The sequence below is a fragment of the Oncorhynchus nerka genome, linkage group LG13, assembly GCF_034236695.1.
Source record: "Oncorhynchus nerka isolate Pitt River linkage group LG13, Oner_Uvic_2.0, whole genome shotgun sequence".
NCBI classification, from domain to species: Eukaryota; Metazoa; Chordata; class Actinopteri; order Salmoniformes; family Salmonidae; genus Oncorhynchus; species Oncorhynchus nerka.
Window position 1 is genome coordinate 50,764,732 of NC_088408.1, and position 20,231 is coordinate 50,784,962.

Below are 20,231 nucleotides of genomic sequence, written 5' to 3' on the forward strand. Positions count from 1 at the left end.
AAACTTGTAGTTTCCTATTAGACATCAAAATCTACCTGTGATGCAGACAGAAATACCTTCAATGAATGAGATAAATGAATGAGAGACAAACGGGTGCCTTTGACAGGTTCTAGAATAATTCACTTGGGGAATTAATGTGTCATGAGGTAATTGAGGGAAATTACATAATTGTTCAGCACATTTAGCAGATTTTGACTGTATACAGGACAGACTAGTATTTTGATAACTATGCATGCAGGTGTTCCATGGAATGTAAATTGAAGGTCAACCAGTGTGTGAAATATATTAGTTTACCCTATTTATTATTGTACTATTACAGTTCTGCACCTCACCTGATCTCATATGCTATCATACATGGATAAAATGCGTATCTGCAAGCATAAACAGATAATACAATGCAAATGTATTCTCCATATTGCCAGGTTTTATCCAGGTTGGGATACCATGTTGGAGGGATGTTTGCAGCCTTCATGTAGGAATACAGAACACACGTCCAGTGTGGGGAAAACAAAACCAAAATATTTCCTCTAGTTGCATAGTTCCCATGTCTTTGGTGAATCAGATAGTTGGGAGACAGATGATTCCACAGTGACTCTCTGACTGCAGAATTTTAAAAAACAGGGGCATGGTGTACATAACCCCACAATGAAACTGACACTGCTGCATGTTCCTTCATGGGATATAGCCTACTGGAGTTACCCTTGATGTGCTGCAAATACCTAATGTAATATTACATGACATTCCCTTGGCAATCAAAAGGGTTTCCCTAAAACAACACTATTGAGAGATGTTGTGAAGATGTAGGTTATGCAAACATCTTTGGTATTTACATCATGCTTGACGTTTGACCCAGTCTAAGGATGTGAATGTGTGAGGGGGATATCACCACAGAGGGAAACTTCTCACCTTGCATAACATCCCTGCTGGCCTTACCAGCGTTTATAAACTCTATACTGTCTACCTGGGATAGCCGCACCCTGACATATCAACTGAAAACTTCATGTTTGCACAGGGACAGATGATTTTAACAACATAGCAACCGTAACCACTAACAGCAAGCATTCACACATCTGTGGGGCGATACTGGGTGTGATGATACTGTACACACACACACACCCTGCTGTTTGATGTAAAGTGAGGGTGTGCGTCACACCGTCAGGAGTCATGACAACAGGCAACAGGCACACTCCTCTATCTGTGTAACAGAACATCTCTCTGACAAGTAAAGTGCCACAATACTGAAACTAGGCTAAGGACATAATATGCTTTTTCTGGAGAGGATTTGAGTCATATTTCATAATGTTATCATGAGTTTTGATTAGAGTTTTATAAGGACCCCCACCCCCCCTGCCAAAAATATAGGAAGTCCTTGCTAATTTGCTATAGTAAAATGTTGTAACATCCTTCCTTCAGCCAATTTGTTCTGCGTTTACTATGGTTTCCATGCGCACCATTTCTATCACCTTAGACGCCTTAATCTCTCTACATTGCCCTCTATCGGTTTGCAGTTGTAACAGCTACTTCCTTGCTTAACTATTACACAAGCATATGCATTGCTCAAGGCACCACATATACTTGTTTGCAAAGATAGTGCCCTTATGATGTTTCCACTGACCTAATGATTTTAACATTTAGGCTTCCTCCAATGTATAACAATAGTCTGGATTCAGACTTCAACTATCTATTTATGGCACGTCATTTGTGGGATCACATCTTATATTCAACTGATTTGGTAGTTTCAGTAGTCATTAATTGTTACATTAGTCACATTCGTTTTTCCAGTCAGTTTTGTGTTACTGCCTCATTTTGCTGTTCAGTCTTATTAAAAAGCCCTTGAGTTGATGTCTGTGCCCCCGTGGAAATCTAATTAGCATAACCCAAAATCCCCATAAAAATCTGTCTATTTAAGCTATCTGTTTGTATGGGTGGCGTCTCAATCCACTGCATCTGCCAATGTCATCCTTCCGCATCTGCGGTGAAAGGTGGGAGAGCTAAAGCTGTGTTTGTCAGACCAGGAGACATGCTGAAAATCGGTCTTATCACGAAAGTGTCTGTAGCACCCGAACGGTTTGGCCTACAAAACTATTATCACCCCTCTATGGAAAGACGAGACTCTCTCACGAACACGTAGCTCTGTAGCATGACCACAAGCCTCACAAGACTTGCCTGAAGGTAGCCCGGTACCAGCTAAAAACATTTAAGGAAGTAGTTTAGTGCCTAAAAAAGGGGTTAAATATGAGGTTTCCTAAAATTCTAAATCAAAGCTACATGATCCTTGCTATGACCAATTAAAAACAATTCATATGTTAACTTTCTACAGTAATTTCCTGTCTGTTTTCCAATAATACTGCAAGGCAAGTTCCCCTTTCTAGGAACAATTTGATATTCCAGTCTAAAAATAGAATCACACAATGACACAGCATGTATAACTTCCTCCACTGTTCCATATACTGTATGTCAGGGGTCAGGTGTGTGTGTGTGTTTGTGAGAATGCATGTGTGTGTGAGTGGACACAGTTACAATACCACGCAGATTGATTTAGTTTAAAATAATGCCTTCTACTTTCTGTTCTAGGACTTTAATCTGTGGACACAGCACCCACCCACAGTTCTTACTGATTTGAGCCAATGTGAAAATGAGAAGGCACTTTAATATGTCAATCAAGATGGCACCATTTATGTTCCACTGTCTGAATAGTATTAAATAGTCAACCTTTCTGCCCCTGAATTGACAGGGTAGTGACTCACATCTGACTCATGCTATGGCTAACATGTCTAAAGCTTCTTGGTGACAGGGGGGCAGTATTGGGTAGCTTGGATGAATAAGGTACCTGCTACTCTGTCCCAGATGCTAATATATGCAAATTATTAGTAGTATTGGATAGAAAACACTCTGAAGTTTCTAAAACTGTTTGAATGATGTCTGTGAGTATAACATAACTCATATGGCAGGCGAAAACCTGAGACAAATCCAACCTGGAAGTGGGAAATCTGAGGTTTGTAGTTTCATTTAAGTGATTGCCTATCCAATATGCTGTGTCTGTGGGGCCAGATTGCACTTCCCAAAGCTTCCATCAGATATCAACAGTCTTTAGAAAGTTGTTTGAGGCTTCTATTGTGGAAGGGTGTCGAATAAGAACTGTTTCAACAAGTGGACTAGGGTGAGGCCAATCAGTTGTTGACTGCGCGGTCACGCGGACGCGCCGTTCCTTCTTTTTCCTCTGTAATGAATACGCTATTGTCCGGTTGGAATATTATTATTGATTGTAAACATCATTTGACATGTTTCTACAAACTGTAATGGAACTCTTTTGACTTTTCGTCTGGATTTTGCGCTAGCGCATCATGCCTTTGGAGTAGTGAACTAAACGCGTGAACAAAACGGAGGTATTTGGACATAAATATGGACGTAATCGAACAAAACGAACATTTCTTGTGGAAGTGGGAGTCCTGGGAGTGCATTCCGACGAAGATCAGCAAAGGTAAGTGAAGATTTATAATGCTATTTATGACTTTTGTTGACTCCACAATATGGCGGGTTTTATGGCTTGCTTTTATTTGCTGAACGCTGTTCTCAGATGATTGAATATTGTGCTTTTGCGGTAAAGCTTTTTTTAAATCTGACACAGCGGTTGCATTAAGAACAAGTTTATCTTTAATTCTATGGACAACATGTATCTTTCATCAAAGTTTATGATGAGTATTTCTGTTATTTGATGTGGCTCTCTGCAATTTCTCCGGATGTTTTGGAGGCCTTTCTGAACATGGCGCCAATGTAAACTGAGGTTTTTGGATATAAATATGAACTTGATCAAACAAATCATACATGTGTTGTGTAACATTGAGTCCTGGGAGTGTCATCTGATGAAGATCATCAAAGGTTAGTGATTAATTCTATCTATATTTCTGCTTTTTGTGACACCTCTCTTTGGTTGGAAAATGGCTGAATGCTTTCTGTGACTAGCTGCTGACGTAACATAATGATATGTTCTGCTTTCGCCGAAAAGCCTTTTTGAAATCAGACACTGTGGATGGATTAACGAGAAGTGTATCTTTAAAATGGTGTAAAATACTTGTGGTTGAGGAATTTTAATTATGAGATTTCTGTTGTTTTGAATTTGGCACCCTGCAATTTCACTGGCTGTTGGCGAGGTGGGACGCTAGCGTCCCGAACGATCCCAGAGAGGCTAAGGGACTTCACCCTTCCCTTATACACATAAATATATTTATAACGTAAATTGGACTGATGTAATTTGACATAGTGGATGTCTGATGAGTTATTCTCAGACACAGGTTACAACAGGGTTTCAGTTAGAGTGAGGTGACAATGAGGACATAATAAGATAAACTATATATACAAAAGTATGTGGACACCCCTTCAAATTAGTGAATTCAGCTATTTCAGCCACACCTATTGCCGACAGGTGTATAAAATCGAGCATACAGCCATGCAATCTCTATAGACAAAACATTGGCAGTAGAATGGCCTTACTGAAGAGCTCAGTGACTTTCAACGTGGCAGTGTCATAGGATGCCACATTTCCAACAAGTCAGTTCGTCAAATTTATGCCCTGCTAGAGCTGCCCCGGTAAGTGCTGTTATTGTGAATTGCAAACGTCTAGGAGAAGCAATGGTTCAGCTGCAAAGTGGCTGGCAACACAAGCTCACAGAACGGGACCTCCGACTGTTGAAGCATGTAGTGTGTAAAAATCGTTTGTCCTCGGTTGCAATACTCACTACCGAGTTCCAAACTGAGTCTGGAAGCAACATCAGCACAAGAACTGTTAGTCTGGAGCATCATGAAATGGGTTTCCATGGCCGAGCAGCCACACAGAAGCCTAAGATCACCATGTGCAATGCCAAGTATCGGCTATAGTGGTGTAAAGCTCACCGCCATTGGACTCTGGAGCAGTGTAAATCCGTTCTCTGGAGTGATGAATCACACTTCACCATCTGGCAGTCCGACGGACCAATCTGGGTTTGGCGGATGCCTGGATGCGTAAAGTTTTGGGGAGGAGGAATAATGGTCTGGGGCTGTTTTTCATGGTTTGGGGTAAGCCCCTTAGCTCCAGTGAAGGGACATCTTAACACTACCGCATACAATTACATTTTAGACGATTCTGTGATTCCAACTTTGTGTTTTGGGGAAGGCCCTTTCCTGTTTCAGCATGACAATGCCCCCGTGCACAAAGCAAGGTCCATACAGAAATGGTTTGCCGAGATCGTGTGGAAGAACTTGACTGGCCTGCACAGAGCCCTGACTTCAACCCCATCGAACACCTTTGGGATGAAATGGAACACCGACTGCGAGCCAGGCCTAATCGCCCAACATCAGTGCCCGACATCATTAATGCTCGTGACTGATAGTTGAAGTCTGAATCCAGACTAAAGTTATAAATTGGAGAAGGACTAAATGCTAAAATCATTAGGTCAGTGGAAACATAAGTGCAAGTCACCACAGCAATGTTCAGTGAAAAACCTTCCCAGAAGAGTGGAGGCTGGTATAGCAGCAAATTCTGTCTTTTTTTTAAACCTTAATTTAGCTAGGCAAGCCAGTTAAGAACATATTCTTATTTACAATGATGGCCTACACCGGCCAAACCCTAACCAAGACGATGCTGGGCCAATTGTGCCCAGCCCTATGGGACTCCTGATCACGGCCGGTTGTGATACAGCCCGGAGATCGAACTAGGGTCTGTAGTGATGCCTCAAGCACTGTGATGCAGTGCGTTAGACTGCTGCACTTTTCGGGAGTCCCCAGAAGGGGGGGGACAACTCCATATTAATGCCCATGATTTTGGAATGATATGTTCAACAAGTAGGTGTCCACATACTTTTGGTAATCTTGTGTATGTTTCTAATAGGAAAGATATGATGCAAGTTTTAGCTGAACCCATCCTTACTACAACAAGAATAATGAAGGTATGTTCGGACAAGCAAAGATTTGGTTACAATTCTTGTTACCTAGAAAAATGTATACCTCCTAAATGAACAGATTGTTTATGTAGAAAGACAATGACCCAAAACACACAATCAATTCTACATAAAAATAGCTAGAAGCAACATATTTTAAGTTTTGGAATGGCCTAGTCAAAGTCCAGACCTAATCCCAATTGAGATGTTGTGGCAGGACTTGAAATGTGCAGTTAATGCTTGAAAACCCACAATTGTTGCTGAGTTAAAGCAGATATGCATGGAAGAGTGGGCCAAAATTCCTCCACAACTCGAGACTGATCAACAACTACAGGAAACGTTTGGTTGGAGTCGTTGCAGCTAAATGTGGCACAACCAGTTGAGTGTAAGGGGAGAATTCGTTTTTCACATAGGGGCATTGGGTGTTGCAGAACATTGTTTATGAAATAAATGAAATAAGTATGTAATTGTTGTGATATTTGATCACTAAGGTTCCCTCTATCTAATATTAGGTTTTACTTGAAGATCTGATAACATTCAGTATCAAAAATATGCAAAAGAGGTGAAAATTAGAAAGGGGGCAAATATTTTTTCACGGCGCTGTAGAAAAAGGAACATACAAATCTTTGGAACAACTTCAGCTGTCCAAGAATTAGCATGCCATTCTAATATATTTCTATGGTCTATTCTCAGGACTTGCCAAATACTTTTTCACAGCACTGTAGATTCACCGAAACTAAAACAAAATCAGCCCTCAGATCATGCCTCTCCCCTCGTCTTTCTCAGGGTTTCATGCTGAGTGTGTGGTGCTCCTGTGTGGTGCACATTTTCGAGGAAACGTGGGTGAATTTCAGAGTAGGGGTAATACCTTTTACACTCAAGCATTCCCATGGTCAGATAATGACAGACCTGAGATCTGGGTGTCATGAAGGCGTTCCTCTCCCTGTCTGATCCACTGCTCCAATGATATGGTTGAATGCATTTAGATGTGCAAGTAACTAGGTTCCTTTTTCAGTTTACATATATTTTTTCTGGAGCTTAACTTCTCACAGTTTAGGCCTATATCACTTCCAGGCTACTGAATCCCCCAAAAGAGTTCAATCACTTAATGGTCAAACTCTGTGAAGTGTCCCATGTCTTCATATCTTATCTTAGCTGTTAAGGGTCTAAGGTGAATATAAGCCCCAAAGGTCTCTATTTCAATGTCAATACTAGCATACCCCCCTTTCATCATTTGTTTTTTACACATACACACATCCAGTGGTGAGCCGTCAGTCAGGGCAGGTGGGGCAGAGCCACATTTTTAGCAAAAATAAATTCATAATAATATAAATATACTGTATATTTGTATATGTATCTATATCTCCCTCTCTCTCTCTCTCTCTATGTATATATATATATATATTATTATTTATTTTTTTGCGGGGGGGGGGGGGCTTGCCTGTTTTGCATGTTATTTTGGTATTAATACATGTCACATATCAGTTTGCAAACAATGTAAAATAAATATATAATTCAGTTAATTCTTAAGGTATAGGGGGCAGCATTTTCACTTTTGGATAAATAGTGTGCCCAATTTCAACTTCCTGCTACTCATGCCAAGAATATAAGATATGCATATTATTAGTAGATTTGGATAGAAATCCCTCGGAAGTTTATAAAACTGTTTGAATCATGTCTGTGAGTATAAAATAACTTATGTAGCAGGCAAAACCCAGAGGTCTAACCGTTCAGAATTTTCTGTTCAGTGACGTCTCATTGGGAAACGATATTTCTTAGGCACTTGTTTTCAGTTCCTACCGCTTCCACTGGATGTCACCAGTCTTTGGAATTTGGTTGAGGTTATTCCTTTGTGCAATGAAGAAGTACGGCCATCTAGGAACTGGGTAACACTGTTGAGAGTTGCGCAAGACTTAAAAAGTAGCGTTAGTTTGTTGTCTTCCTGTATTGAACACAGATTGACCCGTCTTCAATTTGATCGATTATTAACGTTTAAAAATACCTCAAGTTGTATTACAAAAGTAGTTTGAAATGTTTTGGCAAAGCTTATAGGCAACTTTTGAGATATTTTGTAGTGACGTTGCGCAAATTGGAAGCTGTTTTTTTCTGGATCAAATGCGCCAAATAAATTGATATTTTGGATATATATGGACGGAATTAATCGAACAAAAGGACCAATTGTGATGTTTATGGAACGTATTGGAGTGCCAACAAAAGAAGCTCGTCAAAAGTAAGGCATGTTTTATATTTTATTTCTGCGTTTTGTGTAGCGCCGGTAGGGTTGAAATAAGCTACTCTCTTTGTTTACTGTTGTGCTATCATCAGATAATAGCTTCTTATGCTTTTGCCGAAAAGCCTTTTTAAAATCTGACATGTTGGGTGGATTCACAACATATGTAGCTTTAATTTAGTATCTTACATGTGTGATTTAATGAAAGTTTGATTTTTATATAATTTTATTTGAATTTACCGCGCTGCATTTTCCTATACCTTAAAAAGCAGAAAATACGGAGTGTTGCGCCATGATTGGCTCAGTGTTCTGTCACTCATGCGGACAGTATGTCATCACCAGTTTAAGTGCTTAGTAAATGTAGACATCCAAAATTTCTGCCCTTTGGATCCTGCCATAGAGCTATATTACAGGTGCCCTTCCAAGAAGGATCAAGGTCATTGGCCACAGATAAAAGGATATCAAATCACGTTATATTTACAGTATCTTTGATTGGACTGACTTTCAAAGTCTTAGCTACTATAGCAGTCATCATCATGAATTAAGTTGACAATCTACTGGCAAATCATTTTCTTGTCATATGAAGAGAAATAATGAAGAGAAATTATAGATGAAACATATCGGTGCTCATCGGCCATTGGACATAAAGATTACACAACAAGTTGGAAATCGCAACTTCAACAATGAGTCATTTGGAAGGAATCAGTGGCTAACCGCAAGTGTTGCAAAGAAACCACTAACGTTAGCCTGTTATTCAATGGAGTGGCGGCGTGTTTTTTTTCTCCAGAGTTCCCACCATAAATCCAGAGAATACCAGATTTTGATGACAAAGTTTGATGACAAAATTTACCCACAAAGTACCGCTGCACCACCTTCATGAGGTGAGTCCAAAAATGTCTTGTATGCCGCTGCATAAATTATGTAATATGCAATGGCGATATGTATAAGAAAGTATTTCTAAGTGTATGTTGTGTACTTTAATAATGTTTATCTTGCATTACTCATCTCATATGTATATGCTGTATTCTATACCATCTATTGCGTAGTAGCCTATGCCGCTCTGTCTATGCTCATCCATATATTTATATTTATATATTCTTATTCCATTCCTTATTCGATTAGGTATTGTTCTGGAATTGTTAGATAATACTTGTTAGATATTGCTGCACTGTCGGAACTAAGAAACACAAGCATTTCGCGATACTCGCAATTACATCTGCTAACCATGTGTATGTGACCCCAAAAAGTTGATTTGATTTAGTAAGCTGTTAGTAGCCCATGTGCCCCATCCTAATAATTTGGCCTATTTTCACCAACACACTATTGTAAACACATCGTTCGTGGCCCGGTGTGTGCTTGTTTGCAACTTTTTTGTACAGCTTTGACAGTGCTATTGATAATACGTGCAAATTCAGCACACACATTCTATAATAGAATTGTGTTATTTGACATCTCCCTAATAATCTGGTCTATTTTCACCTCCTAATTTCACCTACTGTTCTAACTTTGTGGTGCACATATAGCCTATAACCTGTTTTAGAGAAACGTAATCATCTAATATTGTAGGAGCTTTCATTGTCTGTTTATATGACACCATTATTTATCCTATGGTTCTGACTTGTACAGGGAGAACACTGTAAGAATGGCCCATGTTCTGAATTCTGTCGCTGTACATTTCAAAAGTGCTGAACAAATAGTTACATTGACTACATCCATCGTCGCTTGCTCATTAATGTCTTAATCGAAACTACAGATTGCCTCTTATCCGCTTGTCGTCCCCTTACGCCATAGTTTGTACATCTCAATTATCTGTAGAAACCACATTTGTTTAAGCAAGCCAGCCATATCAGCTATGTTTTTTAAAAGGCAGTAAATGAGGCTGAATGAACTGTTTCTCTGCCAGACAAGGCTCCACTGATAGCCAGGTGTAGCAGTGTTAAGGTGTTGGGAATCTGCTGTTTGGGACTCTGCTGTTGGGAGAGCTTTATGTAGGCCCTAACCGTTTGTGGGCACCGTTTGTCACCATTAATGTATTGTTTAGTTTTGTGTTGTGTAGTGTAGTGGCTTTGCTGGTATGCATCCCACTTCTTTTTTTTGTTGATTCCCCACCAAGATTTACATGATAAAATCGCCACTGCACACATCTAATACATTGCTTCATTTTTGGTAATATGCTAGACTAGCAGTGGTTGCTACTCTCAGAAGGTAGATCTGAGAGCAGCAGAACAGTAATCTGAAATGCAGTGGGAAAAGGAAGAACATGAGAATGATAACATTTTATCAAATGACTCTATTTAAATAATCAAGCCAGCTCAGAAGTCCCTTGGTCCTTAGTCCAAGACAATAGTAAGAGCGCCCTCTTGTGTCCTGACTGTAATTGCATCTACTGCATAATGAATGCATGACAGCATAGGAATGAATAGCATTAGTCTAAGCAACAACAACAAAAAAGGTATCCCCTGAATCTCCTTTACTTTTAGTTCCAACTCAAAGATTTTTGACTCACCACTAATTTTGAAGCCTTTGAGTTGACCTAGAATACATCCCACACAGGATATAATACTGCTGTGAGCCTGTGATTGTCAGTCTGGTATCTCCAGTATCTTCCTGATCTCACTGTGTGTGTGAACCTGTCACTAGTCTGGCTACTGAGCACAGCCACATACATACAGTTGAAGTCGGAAGTTTACATACACCTTAGACAAATACATTTAAACTCAGTTTTTCACAATTCCTGACATTTAATCCAAGTAAAAATTCCCTGTTTTAGGTCAGTTAGGATCACCACTTTATTTTAAGAATGTGAAATGTCTGTCACGCCCTGGGGGTGGTCTAGTATGTCTATTTTTATGTTTGAGCTAATATGGTTCCCAATTTAGAGGCAGCTGTTTATCGTTGCCTCTGATTGGGGATCATATTTAGGTAGCGTTTTCCCCACCTGTAGGATATTGTTTGTACGTCGTGACTTCACGCTTCGTTGTTTCTTTATTGTGTTGTTTGTTTCACGGAGATTTAAAATATGTGGAACCATACTCACGCTGCGCCTTGGTCCGTCTCTCAAAACGATCGTGACAGAATATCCCACCAAACCAGGACCAAGCAGCGTGCCCAAAAGGGAAAGGAGTTTTGGACATGGGAAGAAGTGATGGGTGGATGCCAAACCCTTCCTTGGCGGCAGACGGAAGGTAATAATGGAGGACAGCGATGACGCCAGGGTTCGCGGCCAAAGAAAGCCCAAGGACAACCCCAATATTTTTTTTGGGGGGGGGGGTGGCACAAGGGGTGGCCGGTCGAGCCGAGGAGAGTGCCAGAGCCCGCCTGGGAGTCAATGGAACAATGTGAGGAAGGATACCGAAGAGAGGGGTTAGCATAGAGTAGGCTGCAGCGCAGGCGGGCTGAAGAGCGGGTCATCAGTCTGGTGCCATCTGTGACGGCTCCACGCACCAGATCTCCAGTGCGCCTCCCCAGGTGGGTATGTCCTGTGCCGGTTCCTCACACTCGCCACGAGGAGCATGTCGTCAGTCCGCTGCCCAAGAAACCCCAAGATTATTTTGGGCGGGGGCACATGGAGCTGGCGGCTGAGCCGCGGGAAGAGCCAGAGACCGTCAAGGAGGCAATGGAGAAGTTGGGAGAGAGAGAGAGTTGAGAGAGTTGTGCAAGTGTGTTCTGCTTAACATTCGACCAGAAAATCCGGTTAGCGGTCTGGTGAAACCTGTGCCGGCTCCACCCATCAGATCTCCAGTGCGCCTCCCCAGCCCGGTACATCATGTGCCGGTTCCCTGCATTCGCCCTGAAGTGCGTGTCACCAGTCCGGTGCCACCTGTACCGGCTCCACGCACTAGGCCTCCAGTGCGCATTCACCGTGACGGTTCACGGTCCGGAGCTTCCGGCGACGGTTCACGGTCCGGAGCTTCCGGCGACGGTTCACGGTCCGGAGCTTCCGGCGGTTCACGGTCCGGAGCTTCCGGCGACGGTGGCCAGTCCAGGCACGGCGTCCAGTCCAGCTCCAGGGCAGGAGCCTTCCTTTGTGCCGACGCCATGTCCAGGCACAGCGTTCAGCCCGGCGCAATGGCCGGATCCGGGGTCTGGGCGGGGAGGGCTACGACCTACACCGGAGCCGCCACCGACACTAATCACCCCCCCTACCCACCCCATTTGGTTTCAGGTTTTGCGGCCGGAGTCCGCACCTTTGGAGGGGGTACTGTCACGCCCTGACCATAGAGAGCCCTTTGTTCTCTATGGTGTAGTAGGTCAGGGCGTGACTAGGGGGTGGTCTAGTATGTCTATTTCTATGGCTGTTTATCGTTGCCTCTGATTGGGGATCATATTTAGGTAGCATTTTCCCCACCTGTATTTTGTGGGATATTGTTTGTGTTTAGTTGCCTGTGTGCACGTCATGACTTCACGTTTCGTTGTTTCTTTATTGTTTTGTTTGTTTCACGGAGATTAAAAATATGTGGAACTATACTCACGCTGCGCCTTGGTCCGTCTCTCAAAACGATCGTGACAATGTCAGAATAATAGTAGAGAGAATTATTTATTATTTCAGCTTCTTTCATCACCTTCCCAGTGGGTCAGAAGTTTACATACACTCAATTAGTATTTGGTAGCATTGCCTTAAAATTCTTTATCTTAGGTCAAACGTTTTGGGAAGCCTGGCAGAGGACCTAGGATGTCTGAGAAGCGTGTTTAATAATGTAGTCCACCAATAAAAAATTGTCACAGACTAAAAAGCCAAAACTTACGCTCTAGATACTCAGAACTCGTGCAACCGCACGGAGGAACAAACACAGTTCTGACACTTTAAATACACGTGCATAACTGTGAAAACAACAAACATCAAATACAAACGAGCACAACAACCACAAGTATAATCCTGCACGAACTAAGTCAGGCAACAGGTTACCCTTATACACAGAGAATTAAACACAAATGAAACCAGGTGTGAAAAGGAATCACAGGCAAAACAAACAGATAAGGAAAAAGAGATCGGTGGCGGCTAGTAAACCGGCGACGCCGACCGCCGAGCACCGCCCGAACAGGTAGAGGAGTTACCTTCGGTAGAAGTCGTGACAACAAGTTCTCAATGGGATTAAGATCTGGGGAGTTTCCTGGCCATGGACCCAAAATATCAATGTTTTGTTCCCCGAGCCACTTAGTTAACAATTTTGCCTTATGGCAAGGTGCTCCATCATGCTGGAAAAGGCATTGTTCGTCACCAAACTGTTCCTGGATGGTTGGGAGAAGTTGCTCTCGGAGGATGTGTTGGTACCATTCTTTATTCATGGCTGTGTTCTTAGGCAAAATTGTGAGTGAGCCCTGGGCTGAGAAGCAACCCCACACATGAATGGTCTCAGGATGCTTTACTGGTGGCATGACACAGGACTGATGGTAGCGCTCACCTTGTCTTCTCCGGACAAGCTTTTTTCCGGATGCTCCAAACAATTGGAAAGGGGATTCATCAGAGAAAATGACTTTACCCCAGTCCTCAGCAGTCCAATCCCTGTACCTTTAGCAGAATATCAGTCTGTCCCTGATGTTTTTCATGGAGAGAAGTGGCTTCTTTTACTGCCCTTCTTGACACCAGGCCATCCGCCAAAAGTCTTTGCCTCATGGTACATTCCTGAGCAAGCTCTGTACTGGTGGTGCCCCAATCCCGCCGCTGAGTCAACTTTAGGAGACGGTCCTGGCGCTTGCTGGACTTTCTTGGGCGCCCTGAATCCTTCTTCACAACAATTGAACCTCTGTCCTTGAAGTTCTTGATGATCCGATAAATGGTTGATTTAGGTGCAATGATAGTTTGTTGGTGATGTAGACACGAAGGAACATGAAACTCTCAACCCGCTCCACTACAGCCCCGTCGATGTGAACGGGGGTGTGTTCAGCCCTCCTTTTCCTGTAGTCCACAATCATCTTATTTTTCTTACTCGTGTTAAGGAAGAGGTTGTTGTCCTGGCACCACACTGCCAGGTTTCTAACCTCCTTCCTATAGAGTCTTATCATTGTCGTGATCAGGCCTACCACCATTGTCTTCACCAAACTTAATGATGGTGTTGGAGTCGTGTTCAGCCACGCAGTCGTGGGTGAACAGGGAGCACAGGAGGGGACTAAGCACGCACCCCTGAAGGGGCCCCATGTTGAGGATCAGCGTGGCAGATGTGTTGTTGCCTACCCTTACCACCTAGGGGCGGCCCGTCAGGAAGTCCAGGCACCAGTTGCAGAGGGAGGTGTTTAGTCCTAGGTTCCTTAGCTTACTGACGAGCTTTGTGGGCACAATGGCGTTGAACGCTGAGCTGTAGTCAGTGAACAGCATTCTCACATAGGTGTTCCTTTTATCCAGGTGGGAAAGGGCAGTGTGGAGTCCTACTGATATTGTGTCATCTGTGGATCTGTTGGGGCAGTATGCGAATTGGAGTGGGTCTAGGATTTACGGGATGATGGTGTTGATGTGAGCCATGACCCGCCTTTCAAAGCACTTCATGGCTACCGACATGAGTGCTAGGGGGTGGTAGTCATTTAGGCAGGTTACCGGAGTAACCTTACAGGGGTCGCTTTTTCACTGTTGATGTTGAGACTAGTGTTTTGCGGGTACTATTTAATGAAGTTGCCAGTTGAACACTTTGTGAGACGTCTGTTTCTCGAACTAGATACTTGTCGTCTTGCTCAGTTGTGCACCGGGGCCTCCCACTCTTCTTTCTATTCAGGTTAGAGCCAGTTTGTGCTGTTATTTGAAGGGAATAGTACACAGCGTTGTACCAGATCTTCAGTTTCTTGGCAATTTCTCGCATGGAATAGTCTTCATTTCTCAGAACAAGAATAGACTGACGAGTTTCAGAAGAAAGTGCTTTGTTTCTGGCCATTTTGAGCCTGTAATCAAACCCACAAATGCTGATGCTCCAGATACCCAACAACAGTTTTCAGCTGTGCTAACATAATTGCAAAAGGGTTTTCTAATAATCAATTAGCCTTTTAAAATGCTGAACTTGGATTAGCTAACACAATGTGCCATTGGAACACAGGACTGATGGTAGCTGATAATGGACATCTGTACGCCTAACAAAATAGTCATTTACAACATTAACAATGTCTACACTGCATTTCTGATCAATTGTATGTTTTTTAATGGACAAAAAATGTGTTTTTCTTTCAAAAACAAGGACATTTCTAAGTGACCCCAAACTTTTGAACGTTTGTGTAGGTATTACAGAATCGGTCAGGGAGAGGTTAAAAATGTTGTATAGACACTTGCCATCATGCTCTGAGTACACATCCTGGTAATCCATCTGGCCCCGCGGCCTTGTGAATGTTGACTTGTTTAAAGTTCTTGCTCACATCGGCTATGGAGAGCGTCATCCCACAGTCGTCTGGAACAGTTAGTGCTCTCATGCATGCTTGCCTAAAGCGAGCCTAAAAAGACATTTAGCCCGTCTGGTAGGCTTGCGTCACTGGGCAGCTCACAGCTGGGTTTCCCTTTGTAGTCTGCAATAGTTTGCAAGCCCTACCATATCCGATGAGTGTCAGAGCCGGTGCAGTAGGATTCAATCTTAGTCCTGTAGTGACGCTTTGCCTGTTTGATGGTTCATCTGGGGGCATAGCAGGATTTCTTAGAAGCGTCCGAATTAGAGTCCTGCTCCTTGAAAGCGGCAGTTCTAGCCTTTAGCTCGGTGCGGATGTAGTCCTTAGATTTTGTTTGGGATATGGATGAAGCCGGTGACTGAGGTGGTATACTCCTCAAAGCCATTGGATGAATCCCAGAACATATTCCAGTCTGTGCTAGCAAAACAGTAATGTAGCGTAGCATCCAAGTCATCTGACCACTTCTGTATTGAGCGAATTCTGGTTCTTCCTGCTTTAGTTCTTGCTTGTAAGCAGGAATCAGGAGGATAGAGTTATGGTCAGATTTTCCAAATGGAGGGCGAGGGAGAGCCTTGTTTGCATCTCTGTGTGTGGCGTAAAGTGTAGAGTGTTTTTCCCTCTGGTTGCAGATGTGACATACTGGTAGAAATGAGGTAAAACTGATTTAAGTTTGCCTGCATTAAAGTCCCCGGCCACTAGGAGCGCAGCTTCTGCATGTGCATTTTCTTTTTCTTTTTTTTTTTTACCCCTTTTTCTCCCCCAATTTCGTGGTATCCAATTGTTTTTAGTAGCTACTATCTTCTCTCATCGCTACAACTCCCGTACGGGCTCGGGAGAGACGAAGGTTGAAAGTCATGCGTCCTCCGATACACAACCCAACCAAGCCGCACTGCTTCTTACCACAGCTTCCATCCAACCCGGAAGCCAGCCGCACCAATGTGTCGGAGGAAACACTGTGCCCCTGGCAACCTTGGTTAGCGCGCACTGCGCCCGGCCCGCCACAGGAGTCGCTGGTGCGCAATGAGACAAGGATATCTCTACCAGCCAACCCCTCCCTAACCCGGACGACGCTAGGCCAATTGTGCGTCGCCCCACGGACCACCCGGTCTCGGCTGGTTATGACAGAGCCTGGGCGCGAACCCAGAGTCTCTGGTGGCACAGCTGGTGCTGCAGTACAGCGCCCTTAACCACTGCGCCACCCGGGAGGCCTGGATGTGCATTTTCTTGTTTGCTTATGGCCTTATACAGCTCGTTGAGTGTGGTCTTACTGCCAGCGTCGGTTTGAGGTGGTAAATAGACGGCTACAAAAAATATAGATGAAAACTCTCTATGTAGATAGTGTGGTCGACAGAGTACTTCATGATAAGCTACCTCAGGTGAGCAATACCTTGAGATATCATTCACCAGCTGTTATTAACAAATAGACATGCCCGCACCCGTCATCCTACCGGACGTAGCTGTTCTGTACTGCCGATGCACGGAAAACCCAGCTAACTGTATATTATCCCTGTTGTCGTCCAGCCACAACTCGGTGAAGCATCCAGTGCATTCGGAAAGTATTCAGAACCCTTGAATTTTTCAACATTTTGTTTCGTTACAGCCTTATTCTAAAATGTATTTTAAAAAATGTATCTTCATCAGTCTTTACGCAATACCCCATAATTACAAGGCGAATACTGTTTATTTTAATTGTATTTTAATTTTATCAAATGTATTAAAATAACAAAACAGAAATACCTTATTTACATAAGTATTCAGACCCTTGCTATGCGAATCGAAATTAATCTCATGCGCATCCTGTTTCCATTGATCATCCTTGAGATGTCTCTACAACATCATTGAGTCAAGCTGTGGTAAATCCAATTGATTGGACATGATTTGGAAAGGCACACACCTGTCTACACATAAGGTCCCACAGTTGACAGCGCATGTCAGAGCAAATACCATGCCATGAGGTCGAAGGATTTGTCCGTAGAGTGCAGAGGCAGGATTGTATCAAGACTAAGATCTGGGGAAGGGTACCAAAACAATTCTGCAGCATTGAGGTTCCCCAAGAACACTTTGACCTCCATCATTCTTAATGGAAGAAGTTTGGAACCACCAAGAGTCCTCCTTGAGCTGGCTGCCTGGCCAAACTGAGCAATCGGGGTAGAAGGACCTTGGTCAGGAAGGTTACCAAGAAGTCGATGGTCACTCTAAAAGAGCTCCAGAGTTCCTTTGTGGAGATGGGAGAACCTTCTAGAAGGACAACCATCTCTGCAGCACTCCACCAATCAGGCCTTTATGGTAGAGTGGCCAGATGGAAGCTACCCCTCAGTAAAAGGCACATGACAGTCCACTTGTAGTTTGCCAAAAGGCACCTAAAGTACTCTCAGACCATAAGAAACGGAAATGGCGCCACACCAAACTGGAAGTCTTCCGACTAGCTTGGAAAGACAGTACCGTGCAGTACCGAAGAGCCCTTACTGCTGCTCGATCATCCTATTTTTCTAACTGAATTGAGGAAAATAAGAACAATCCGAAATTCCTTTTTGATACTGTCGCAAAGCTAACTAAAAAGCAGCATTCCCCAAGAGAGGGCGACTTTCACTTTAGCAGTGATAAATTCATGAACTTCTTTGAGGAAAATATCATGATTATTAGAAAGCAAATTATGGACTCCTCTTTAAATCTGCGTATTCCTTCAAAGCTCAGTTGTCCTGAGTCTGCACAACTCTGCCAGGACCTAGGATCAAGAGAGACGCTCAAGTGTTTTAGTACTATATCTCTTGACACAATGATGAAAATAATCATGGCCTCTAAATCTTCAAGCTGCATACTGGACCCTATTCCAACTAAACTACTGAAAGAGCTGCTTCCTGTGCTTGGCCCTCCTATGTTGAACATAATAAACGGCTCTCTATCCACCGGATGTGTACCAAACTCACTAAAAGTGGCAGTAATAAAGCCTCTCTTGAAAAAGCCAAACCTTGACCTAGAAAATATAAAAAAACTATCGCCCTATATCGACTCTTCCATTCCTCTCAAAAATTTTAGAAAAGGCTGTTGCGCAGCAACTCACTGCCTTCCTGAAGACAAACAATGTATACGAAATGCTTCAGTCTGGTTTTAGACCCCATCATAGCACTGAGACTGCACTTGTGAAGGTGGTAAATGACCTTTTAATGGCATCAGACCGAGGCTCTGCATCTGTCCTCGTGCTCCTAGACCTTGGTGCTACTTTTGATACCATCGATCACCACATTCTTTTGGAGAGATTGGAAACCCAAATTGGTCTACACGGACAAGTTCTGGCCTGGTTTAGATCTTATCTGTCGGAAAGATATCAGTTTGTCTCTGTGAATGATTTGTCCTCTGACAAATCAACTGTACATTTCGGTGTTCCTCAAGGTTCCGTTTTAGGACCACTATTGTTTTCACTATGCGGATGACACACAGCTGTACATTTCAATGAAACATGGTGGAGCCCCAAAATTGCCCTCGCTAGAAGCATGTGTTTCAGACATAAGGAAGTGGATGGCTGCAAACTTTCTACTTTTAAACTCTGACAAAACAGAGATGCTTGTTCTAGGTCCCAAGAAACAAAGAGATCTTCTGTTGAATCTGACAATTAATCTTAATGGTTGTACAGTCGTCTCAAATAAAACTGTGAAGGACCTCGGCGTTACTCTGGACCCTGATCTCTCTTTTGAGGCTACAAGACCATGGTGCTTGCCTATGGAGCTGTGAGGGGAACGGCACCTCAGTACCTCCAGGCTCTGATCAGGCCCTACACCCAAACAAGGGCACTGCGTTCATCCACCTCTGGCCTGCTCGCCTCCCTACCACTGAGGAAGTACAGTTCCCGCTCAGCCCAGTCAAAACTGTTCGCTGCTCTGGCCCCCCAATGGTGGAACAAACTCCCTCACGACGCCAGGACAGCGGAGTCAATCACCACCTTCCGGAGACACCTGAAACCCCACCTCTTTAAGGAATACCTAGGATAGGATAAAGTAATCCTTCTCACCCCCCCTTAAAAGATTTAGATGCACTATTGTAAAGTGGCTGCTCCACTGGATGTCATAAGGTGAATGCACCAATTTGTAAGTCGCTCTGGATATGAGCGTCTGCTAAATGACTTAAATGTAAATGTAAATATCAAGACCATTTCAAGGACAGCTTTTTTCCATCTACGTAACATTGCAAAAATCAGAAACTTTCTGTCCAGAAATGATGCAGAAAAATTAATCCATGCTTTTGTCACTTCTAGGTTAGACTACTGCAATGCTCTACTTTCCGGCTACCCGGATAAAGCACTAAACAAACTTCAGTTAGTGCTAAATATGGCTGCTAGAATCCTGACTAGAACCAAAAAATTTGATCATATTACTCCAGTGCTAGCCTCCCTACACTGGCTTCCTGTCAAAGCAAGGGCTGATTTCAAGGTTTTACTGCTAACCTACAAAGCATTACATGGGCTTGCTCCTACCTATCTCTCTGATTTGGTCCTGCCGTACATACCTACACGTACGCTACGGTCACAAGACGCAGGCCTCCTAATTGTCCCTAGAATTTCTAAGCAAACAGCTGGAGGCAGGGCTTTCTCCTATAGAGCTCCATTTTTATGGAACGGTCTGCCTACCCATGTCAGAGACGCAAACTCGGTCTCAACCTTTAAGTCCTTACTGAAGACTAATCTCTTCAGTGGGTCATATGATTGAGTGTAGTCTGGCCCAGGAGTGGGAAGGTGAACG